Source organism: Oncorhynchus keta, unplaced genomic scaffold (genome assembly GCF_023373465.1).
Source record: "Oncorhynchus keta strain PuntledgeMale-10-30-2019 unplaced genomic scaffold, Oket_V2 Un_contig_28411_pilon_pilon, whole genome shotgun sequence".
Classification (NCBI taxonomy): Eukaryota; Metazoa; Chordata; class Actinopteri; order Salmoniformes; family Salmonidae; genus Oncorhynchus; species Oncorhynchus keta.
In genome coordinates this window covers 7,162-18,009 of record NW_026286024.1, presented here as the reverse complement: position 1 = coordinate 18,009, position 10,848 = coordinate 7,162, and the positions used below count along the sequence as shown (strand labels likewise).

At 44.3% G+C, this 10,848-nt stretch overlaps 1 long non-coding RNA gene across 1 annotated transcript; it reads left to right on the top strand.

The window, feature by feature from the left end:
• The first annotated feature begins 8,583 nt into the window (after window positions 1-8,583).
• On the top strand, window positions 8,584-9,528 carry LOC127923116 (uncharacterized). Its single transcript, XR_008113396.1, has 3 exons — window positions 8,584-8,638; window positions 9,028-9,050; window positions 9,440-9,528. It is a non-coding gene; the product is annotated as an uncharacterized LOC127923116 (long non-coding RNA).
• Window positions 9,529-10,848: the final 1,320 nt, after the last annotated feature.

Here is a 10,848-nt window from a genome sequence, read left to right as displayed (position 1 = left end):
AGCAGAGAACGTTGCAGTCTCTGATGTCCTCTGGAATGCCACCCTTGCTCGGATTTCGTCAACCTTGTTGTCAAGAGACTGGACATTGGCAAGTAGAATGCTGGGGAGTGGTGCGCGATGTGCCCAAAGTGTGTACATCTCTGAGATAAGAGTTGTGATGAGGCATATATCTGAGGAAGGGTTTCCAAGAGCAAGTTCTCCATCATTAGGAAATTGAACTACCCAGACTCTGCCTAGAGCTGGCCGTCTGACCAAACTGAGAAACCGGGCAAGAAGGGCTGTGGTCTGGGAGGTGACCAAGAACCCGATGACCACTCTGACAGAACTACAGAGTTCTTTGGCTGAGATGAAAGAACCTGCCAGAAGGACAACAGTCTCTTTATCACTTCACCAATCTGGGCTTTATGGGAAGAATGACCCGACAGGAAAGACTCTCCTGAGAAATAGGCACATAACGGCACACTTGTAGTTGCCAAAACGGCACGTCAAAGACTAAGAGAATAAGGCAAACAATTCTGTGGTCTGACAAGACGAACATTGAACTCCCTTGGCCTGAATGCAAAGCGCAATATCCGGAGGAAACCAGGCACAGCTCATCACCCGTCTAACACATTCCCTACCGTGAAGCATGGTGGTGGCAGCGTCATGCTATGGGGATGCTTTTCATCGGCAGAGACTGGTAAGGACAGAGGGAACAATGAATGGAGCCAAATACAGGCAAATCCTTGGTGGGAACCTGCTTCAGAGAGCAAACGACCTTAGACTGGGGTTAAGATTTACATTCCAACAGGACATTGACCCCAAGCATAAAGCCAAAGTAATGCTGGAATGGCTAGAGTAAGAATGTGAAAGTCCTTGAGTGGCCCAGCCAAAGCCCAGACTTGAATCCCATTGAAAATCTGTGGAAAGACTTGAAGATTTGAGGATATTGGAAATTTAAGACTTTAAGACTACTAGAAGAATTTAAGACTACTAGATGATAAATTGTTTAGAACTAGGACAGAAGAATTTACAACTGACTTTTTTCAGACATAACATACTGTAGGTACAGCAGATCCCTTTATTGTATGGGACACTTTTATATGAAATTCAATTTAGATCAAGAGTCCACGTTCCGGCGCCGACAGAGATGGCCGCCTCGCTTCGCGTTCCTAGGAAACTATGCAGTTTTTTGTTTTTTTTACGTGTTATTTCTTACATTAGTACCCCAGGTCATCTTAGGTTTCATTACATACAGTCGAGAAGAACTACTGAATATAAGATCAGCGTCAACTCACCATCAGTACGACCAAGAATATGTTTTCCGCGACGCGGATCCTGTGTTCTGCCTTACAAACAGGTCAACGGAATTGATTCCATGCAGCGACCCCAAAAAACGACTCCGAAAAAGAGGGAAACGAGGCGGTCTTCTGATCAGACTCCGGAGACGGGCACACCGTGCACCACTCCCTAGCATTCTTCTTGCCAATGTTCAGTCTCTTGACAACAAGGTTGATGAAATCCGAGCAAGGGTAGCATTCCAGAGGGACATCAGAGACTGTAACGTTCTTTGCTTCACGGAAACATGGCTCACTGGAGAGACGCTACCCGGGGCGGTGCAGCCAACGGGTTTCTCCACGCATCGCGCCGACAGAAACAAACATCTTTCTGGTAAGAAGAGTGGCGGGGGCGTGTGCCTCATGAATAACGAGACATGGTGTGATGAAAGAAACATACAGGAATTCAAATCCTTCTGTTCACCTGATTTAGAATTCCTCACAATCAAATGTAGACAGCATTATCTACCAAGAGAATTCTCTTCGATTATAATCACAGCCGTATATATCCCCCCCCAAGCAGACACATCGATGGCTCTGAACAAACTTTATTTAACTCTTTGCAAACTGGAAACCATTTATCCGGAGGCTGCATTCATTGTAGCTGGCGATTTTAACAAAGCTAATCTGAAAACAAGACTCCCTAAATTTTATCAGCATATCGATTGCGCAACCAGGGGTGGTAAAACCTTGGATCAATGTTACTCTAACTTCCGCGACGCATATAAGGCCCTGCCCCGCCCCCTTTCGGAAAAGCTGACCACGGCTCCATTTTGTTGATCCCTGCCTACAGACAGAAACTTAAACAAGAGGCTCCCACGCTGAGGTCTGTCCAACGCTGGTCCGACCAAGCTGACTCCACACTCCAAGACTGCTTCCATCACGTGGACTGGGACATGTTTCTTATTGCGTCAGATAAAAATATTGACGAATACGCTGATTCGGTGTGCGAGTTCATAAGAACGTGCATTGAAGATGTCGTTCCCATAGCAACGATTAAAACATTCCCTAACCAGAAACCGTGGATTGATGGCAGCATTCGCGTGAAACTGAAAGCGCGAACCACTGCTTTTAATCAGGGCAAGGTGTCTGGTAACATGACCGAATACAAACAGTGCAGCTATTCCCTCCACAAGGCTATCAAACAAGCTAAGCGTCAGTACAGAGACAAAGTAGAATCTCAATTCAACGGCTCAGACACAAGAGGCATGTGGCAGGGTCTACAGTCAATCACGGACTACAAGAAGAAACCCAGCCCAGTCACGGACCAGGATGTCTTGCTCCCAGGCAGACTCAATAACTTTTTTGCCCGCTTTGAGGACAATACAGTGCCACTGACACGGCCTGCAACGAAAACATGCAGTCTCTCCTTCACTGCAGCCGAGGTGAGTAAGACATTTAAACGTGTTAACCCTCGCAAGGCTGCAGGCCCAGACGGCATCCCCAGCCGCGCCCTCAGAGCATGCGCAGACCAGCTGGCCGGTGTGTTTACGGACATATTCAATCAATCCCTATACCAGTCTGCTGTTCCCACTTGCTTCAAGAGGGCCACCATTGTTCCTGTTACCAAGAAAGCTAAGGTAACTGAGCTAAACGACTACAGCCCCGTAGCACTCACTTCCGTCATCATGAAGTGCTTTGAGAGACTAGTCAAGGACCATATCACCTCCACCCTAACTGACACCCTAGACCCACTCCAATTTGTTTACCGCCCAAATAGGTCCACAGACGATGCAATCTCAACCACACTGCACACTGCCCTAACCCATCTGGACAAGAAGAATACCTATGTGAGAATGCTGTTCATCGACTACAGCTCGGCATTCAACACCATAGTACCCTCCAAGCTCGTCATCAAGCTCGAGACCCTGGGTCTCGACCCCGCCCTGTGCAACTGGGTACTGGACTTCCTGACGGGCCGCCCCCAGGTGGTGAGGGTAGGCAACAACATCTCCTCCCCGCTGATCCTCAACACGGGTGCCCCACAAGGGTGCGTTCTGAGCCCTCTCCTGTACTCCCTGTTCACCCACGACTGCGTGGCCACGCACGCCTCCAACTCAATCATCAAGTTTGCGGACGACACAACAGTGGTAGGCTTGATTACCAACAACGACGAGGACGGCCTACAGGGAGGAGGTGAGGGCCCTCGGAGTGTGGTGTCAGGAAAATAACCTCACACTCAACGTCAACAAAACTAAGGAGATGATTGTGGACTTCAGGAAACAGCAGAGCGAACACCCCCCTATTCACATCGATGGAACAATAGTGGAGAGGGTAGCAAGTTTTAAGTTCCTCGGCATACACATCACAGACAAACTGAATTGGTCCACTCACACTGACAGCGTCGTGAAGAAGGCGCAGCAGCGCCTCTTCAACCTCAGGAGGCTGAAGAAATTTGGCTTGTCACCAAAAGCACTCACAAACTTCTACAGATGCACAATTGAGAGCATCCTGGCGGGCTGTATCACCGCCTGGTACGGCAACTGCTCCGCCCTCAACCGTAAGGCTCTCCGAGGTAGTGAGGTCTGCACAACGCATCACCGGGGGCAAACTACCTGCCCTCCAGGACACCTACACCACCCGATGTTACAGGAAGGCCATAAAGATCATCAAGGACATCAACCACCCGAGCCACTGCCTGTTCACCCCGCTATCATCCAGAAGGCGAGGTCAGTACAGGTGCATCAAAGCTAGGACCGAGAGACTGAAAAACAGCTTCTATCTCAAGGCCATCAGACTGTTAAACAGCCACCACTACCATTGAGTGGCTGCTGCCAACACACTACAATTAACACTGACTCAACTCCAGCCACTTTAATAATTGGGAATTGATGGGAAATGATGTAAATATATCACTAGCCACTTTAAACAATGCTACCTTATATAATGTTACTTACCCTACATGATTCATCTCATATGCATACGTATATACTGTACTCTATATCATCGACTGCATCCTTATGTAATACATGTATCACTAGCCACTTTAACTATGCCACTTTGTTTACATACTCATCTCATATGTATATACTGTACTCGATACCATCTACTGTATCTTGCCTATGCTGCCCTGTACCATCACTCATTCATATATCCTTATGTACATATTCTTTATCCCCTTACACCAGGGGTGTCAAAGTCAAATGGACGGAGGGCCAAATAAAAAATTTAGCTACAAGCCGAGGGCCGGACTGTTCGAATGTTCATTGAAAAATTTTTAAATGACGCATATAGTCTAGTGAACCTAATTGAACCTACTGAAAACCTAACAAATATATTCCAATATGATCAGATAAATAAAGCAATATTTTCTTATGGCTCTGTCAGTAATCTTAATTTTCAACAGACACAAAAGACAAATTTCCTTTATATAAAAATCCCCATAACATGAACATTAAATGAAAGAACGTTATTCAAAGGCACCATCAGTAGCCTATATTTTCTATTTTGCAAAAGTGGGCTAAATTTACTTCAAAGAAAACAATAATAACAATTTCTATCATCCACTCAACTGAAATATTTTTAAAAAAATATAATTGGATTGAAATACAATAAAATAAAGTGCAAAAATCTATTAATCAAAAACAACACTTTGTTTTAAGGAGGAAGTAACATGCAGTGAAAACAAATATTAAACTTTAACTTTTAAACTTGAACTGGTAAAAACTCTAAATATGTGATTGCACAGTAATGTTCACTTGTTTGAGGTTGAGGGTGATACTTGATGGTGTCCCATCTTTTCCACAAGTTCATCAATGTTCAGGTAAGGCTCTGAGCTGAGGAAATCCTCAGAATTGAGTGGAGGTGTTCAGCAGTAAGTCGACTTCTGTGTGATGTTTTGTTCAAGTTCATCAAAGAAAACAGTTGTTCACACAGGTATGTGCTGCCAAACATAGACAACGTTTGAGCAGCCTGGATGCGCAGCTGGGGCATTGTGTCGGGGAGGAAACGGGCGAACTCCGCAGCACCCACTGCCGCATATTTTGCCCTCAGTGCATCATTGCATTGGAGGTCAATCAACTCCATTTGGAGGTTTGGTGGTGAGCTTTCCACGTCAACAGCAAATGGGTTACCGAGCAGTTCCAACCTGCTTTTTGTGCTTCAAAGTCAGCAAATCGGCGTCGAAAGTCAGCGGCAAGCATACCTATTTTATCAGCCAACTGTGCGCTCGGGAACGCACTGGTAGAGAGCTTCTCTTTCATGGTCTGGCAGCTGGGAAAGTGGCTCAAATTTTCTTTCCGCATCTGCGTCTCCCACAGAGTCAGTTTGGTTTTAAATGCCTTCACTGTACTGTACATATCAGAGATGACACGATCCCGACCCTGCAGCTGCAAGTTCATTGCATTCAGATGACTCGTAATGTCACACAGAAAAGCCATTTCACACAGAAACATTTCGTCTCGGAGTTGTGTTGTGTCTTTCCCTTTGCTGTCCAAGAACAGACAAATCTCCTCACGAAGCTCGAAACATCTTTGAAGCACCTTTCCCTGGCTTAGCCATCGCACCTCTGTGTGATAAGGCAAATCACCATGCTCCGTTTCTAACTCCGTCAGAAATGCCTTGAACTGGCGGTGATTCAAACCTTTGGCTCTGATAAAGTTAACTGTGCGCGTGATGATGCTCATTACATGCTCCATTTTCAAGGCTTTACCGCACAACGCTTCCTGGTGTATGATACAATGATAAGCTGTCAGCTCACCTGTCGCGTTTTCCTCTTGCATCTTTTCCCGTATCTTCGCCACCAGTCCGCTCCTGTGTCCACACATCGCAGGTGCTCCGTCGGTTGTCAAACCCACGAGTTTTTCCCAAGGCAGCTCCATCTCATTTACACATCTTGACACCTCTTCATACAAATCATGCCCCGTAGTTGTGCCATGCATAGGACGTAAAGCCAAAAACTCCTCTGTCACGCTTAGGCTGGAGTCCACTCCGCGGATGAAAATTGACAACTGGGCAATGTCAGAAATGTCGGTGCTCTCATCCACAGCCAAGGAATATGCAATGAAATCTTTTCCCTTTTCACAAGCTGCTCTTTTAGATTGATGGACAACTGGTCTACTCTCTCGGCAATGGTGTTTCTGCTCAGACTCACATTTAAAAAGAGTTGCCTTTTTTCTGGGCAAACTTCGTCACAAACTTTAATCATGCAGTTTTTGATGAAATCCCCCTCCGTAAATGGCCGGGCTGATTTAGCGATCTCTTCTGCCAAAATAAAACTGGCCTTGACAGCAGCCTGGCCTTGTGATTTGGCTTTTTGAACAGAGCCTGTCGAGATTTGAGGCCTCGTTTTAATTCCTCTGCCTTTTGTAGCCTTTGTTCCATGTCCATATTCTTGTTTTTGTCCGCGTGTTTCGTTTCATAATGTCGTCTCAGATTATACTCTTTCAGTACCGCCACACTTTCTCCACACAGAAGACACACAGGTTTTCCAGCTACCTCCGTGAACAAATACTCCGACTCCCACCTTGTTTGAAACCCCGGTTCTCAGTGTCCACCTTCCGTTTTGCCATTTTTGATGGGTATCTGAAAGTTAATTTTACTGTGATGCTGACAACTGCTGTGCCAATAAATATTGAAATGAAGCAGCCTACTGCTCGGTGCGTCACCGTTGCATTGTGGGAAATGTAGTATTGGTGCGTGTAAAAGATCTGCGGGCTGCCGGCTTGCTGCGGTCTGCGGGCCGGTTCTAATAATAAATCAAGATCATCCCAGGGGCCGTAAAAACCTTCTCGCGGGCCGGATGTGGCCCGCGGGCCTTGACTCTGACATATGTGCCTTACACTGTGTATAAGACAGTAGTTTTGGAATTGTTGGTTAGATTACTTGTTGGTTATTACTACATTATGGGAACTAGAAGCACAAGCATTTCGCTACACTCGGTAACATCTGCTAACCATGTGTATGTGACAAATACAATGTGATTTGATTTAACAAAGGAAATTGAAGGACTAACAGTACAGATAGATAGCAATAAAAACTGTACCATAAAAGCAGAGAATAAGTTAGAGGAAAAAACAAAACGAAATGGACGAACTTATTCAAGAAAGATCCAGTGTAATAATGTATATTATAAATAGAATAAATAAAAAATAATAAAAATATCTCGAACTGGATGGAATATGGGTAAAAATAGACCAAATTATTTTTCAATCTTCAAGATATAAATGCTGCCAAAATGTATTGAAACTTGTTACAAATGATGGAAGTCACACATGATTCACCAAATGATATTTTGAAAGATGAAGTAAAATACTTTAAGAATATGTTTTCATTTCAGTCTCCTTCATCTCCACTAACCGTAGCTAATTGTGTGGATAATAATGTAAAATTAACATCTGTACAGAAGACTCATGTGAAGGCAAATTACAGAGGAGGAACTTATTGATGCAATTAAACCCTTTAAGGCTGAGAACTCCCAGGGCTGGATGGCATAACAGTGTAGGTATACCAAACTCCAGGTCTAGATGGCATAACAGTGGAGGTATACCAAACTCCCAGGTCTAGATGGCATAACAGTGGAGGTACCAAACTCCAGGTCTAGATGGCATAACAGTGGAGGTATACCAAACTCCAGGTCTAGATGGCATAACAGTGGAAGTATACCAAACTCCAGGTCTAGATGGCATAACAGTGGAGGTATACCCAAACTCCAGGTCTAGATGGCATAACAGTGGAAGTATACCAAACTCCAGGTCTAGATGGTATAACAGTGGAGGTATACAAACTCCAGGTCTAGATGGCATAACAGTGGAGTGTATACCAAACTCCAGGGCTGGATGTCATAACAGTGGAGGTATACCAAACTCCAGGGCTGGATGTCATACCAGTGGAGGTATACCAAACTCCAGGTCTAGAGTGTCATACCAGTGGAGATGTATACCAAACTCCAGGTCTAGCTGGCATAACAGTGGAGGTATACCAAACTCCAGGGTCTGGATGGCATAACAGTGGAAGTATACCAAACTCCAGGTCTAGATGGCATAACAGTGGAGGTATACCAAACTCCAGGTCTAGATGGCATAACAGTGGAAGTATACCAAACTCCAGGTCTAGATGGCATAACAGTGGAGGTATACCAAACTCCAGGTCTAGATGGCATAACAGTGGAAGTATACCAAACTCCAGGTCTAGATGGCATAACAGTGGAGGTATACCAAACTCCAGGGCTGGATGTCATACCAGTGGAAGTATACCAAACTCCAGGGCTGGATGGCATAACAGTGGAGGTATACCAAACTCCAGGCATCTAGATGTCATACCAGTGGAGGTATACCAAACTCCAGGGCTGGATGGCATAACAGTGGAAGTATACCAAACTCCAGGTCTAGATGTCATAACAGTGGAAGTATACCAAACTCCAGGTCTGGATGTCATACCAGTGGAGGTATACCAAACTCCAGGTCTAGATGTATACCAGTGGAGAGTATACCAAACTCCAGGTCTAGATGGCATAACAGTGGAGGTATACCCAAACTCCAGGGCTGGATGGCATAACAGTGGAGGTATACCAAACTCCAGGGCTAGATGGCATAACAGTGGAGGTATACAAACTCCAGGGCTGATGTCATACCAGTGGAAGGTATACAAACTCCAGGGCTGGATGGCATACCAGTGGAGGTATACCAAACTCCAGGTCTAGATGTCATACCAGTGGAGGTATACCAAACTCCAGGTCTAGATGGCATAACAGTGGAGGTATACCAAACTCCAGGGCTGGATGGCATAACAGTGGAAGTATACAAACTCCAGGTCTAGATGGCATAACAGTGGAGGTATACCAAACTCCAGGTCTAGATGGCATAACAGTGGAGGTATACCAAACTCCAGGTCTAGATGGCATAACAGTGGAGGTATACCAAACTCCAGGTCTAGATGGCATAACAGTGGAGGTAAACCAAACTCCAGGTCTAGATGGCATAACAGTGGAGGTATACCAAACTCCAGGTCTAGATGGCATAACAGTGGAGGTATACCAAACTCCAGGGCTGGATGTCATAACAGTGGAGGTATACCAAACTCCAGGGCTGGATGTCATACCAGTGGAGGTATACCAAACTCCAGGTCTAGATGTCATACCAGTGGAGGTATACCAAACTCCAGGTCTAGCTGGCATAACAGTGGAGGTATACCAAACTCCAGGGCTGGATGGCATAACAGTGGAAGTATACCAAACTCCAGGGCTCGATGGCATACCAGTGGAGGTATACCAAACTCCAGGTCTAGATGGCATAACAGTGGAGTGTATATCAAACTCCAGGCCTGGATGTCATACCAGTGGAAGTATACCAAACTCAGGGCTAGATGGCATACCAGTGGAAGTATAATAATAATAATAATATATGCCATTTAGCAGACGCTTTTATCCAAAGCGCCTTACAGTCATGTGTGCATACATTCTACGTATGGGTGGTCCCGGGGATCGAACCCACTACCCTGGCGTTACAAGCGCCATGCTCTACCAACTGAGCTACAGAAGGACCAAACTCCAGGGCTAGATGTCATACCAGTGGAAGGATACCAAACTTGTTTTGATCTACTCAGAGGACCATTATTATCATGTTTTAACCACTCCTATATAAACGGTAAATTATCAGACATGCAACAAGAAGGTCTGATATCATTATTCCTGAAACAGGATCCAAGTGGTATATATAAAGATCCAGTCCATTAAAAAATGAAGGCCTCTTACACTTCAGTGTTGTGATGCAACAATCCTAGCAAAATGCTTGGCGCATAGAAGTAAAAAGTATTGTCAGATATTATTCATCCTAATCAGACATGTTTTATACATGGATGATACATTGGAGATAATATAAGACAAGTACTGGAAACAATAGAATCCTATGAAATATTGGGGACACCAGCCCTGGTTTCAGAGCTGATTTTGAAAAAGCTTTTGATAAAGTACGACAGGAGTTTATATATAAATGCCTTGAATATTTCAATTTTGGGAATCAATTATAAAATGGATTAAAATTATGTATAATAACCCTAGGTGTAAAATAGTAAATAATGGCTACATCTCAGACAGTTTTAAACTATCTAGAGGAGTAAAACAAGGTTGTCCACTATCGGCATATCTATTTATTATTAAGGTGTCATTATGCTTGGTGCGTGTTTGTTCTTTGTTTAGTGTTCAAGACTTCTGTGTGTTTTTCCCTGCGTGGAAATTAGTGTTGTCTTTTAATCAGTTCTGTGTCCTGACTCCTTCCGAACCGCTGCACACTGACACCTGACACTCATCGAGGATCTAGATACCTTTTATATCCTCTCTGGATTAAAACCAAATTATGATAAGTGTTATCTAATATTATGTATTGGATCACAAAAAAATTATAATTTTACATTACCATGTAGTTTACCAATTAAATGGTCTGACGGAGATGTGGATATACTCGGTCTACAAATCTCAGAAGAAAGAAATGATCTCACTCCAATACATTTTTATAGAAAGTTAGCAAACATAGATAAGATCTTGCCACCATGGAAAGGAAAATACCTGTCTATTTCTAGAAAAATCACCCTGATTAAC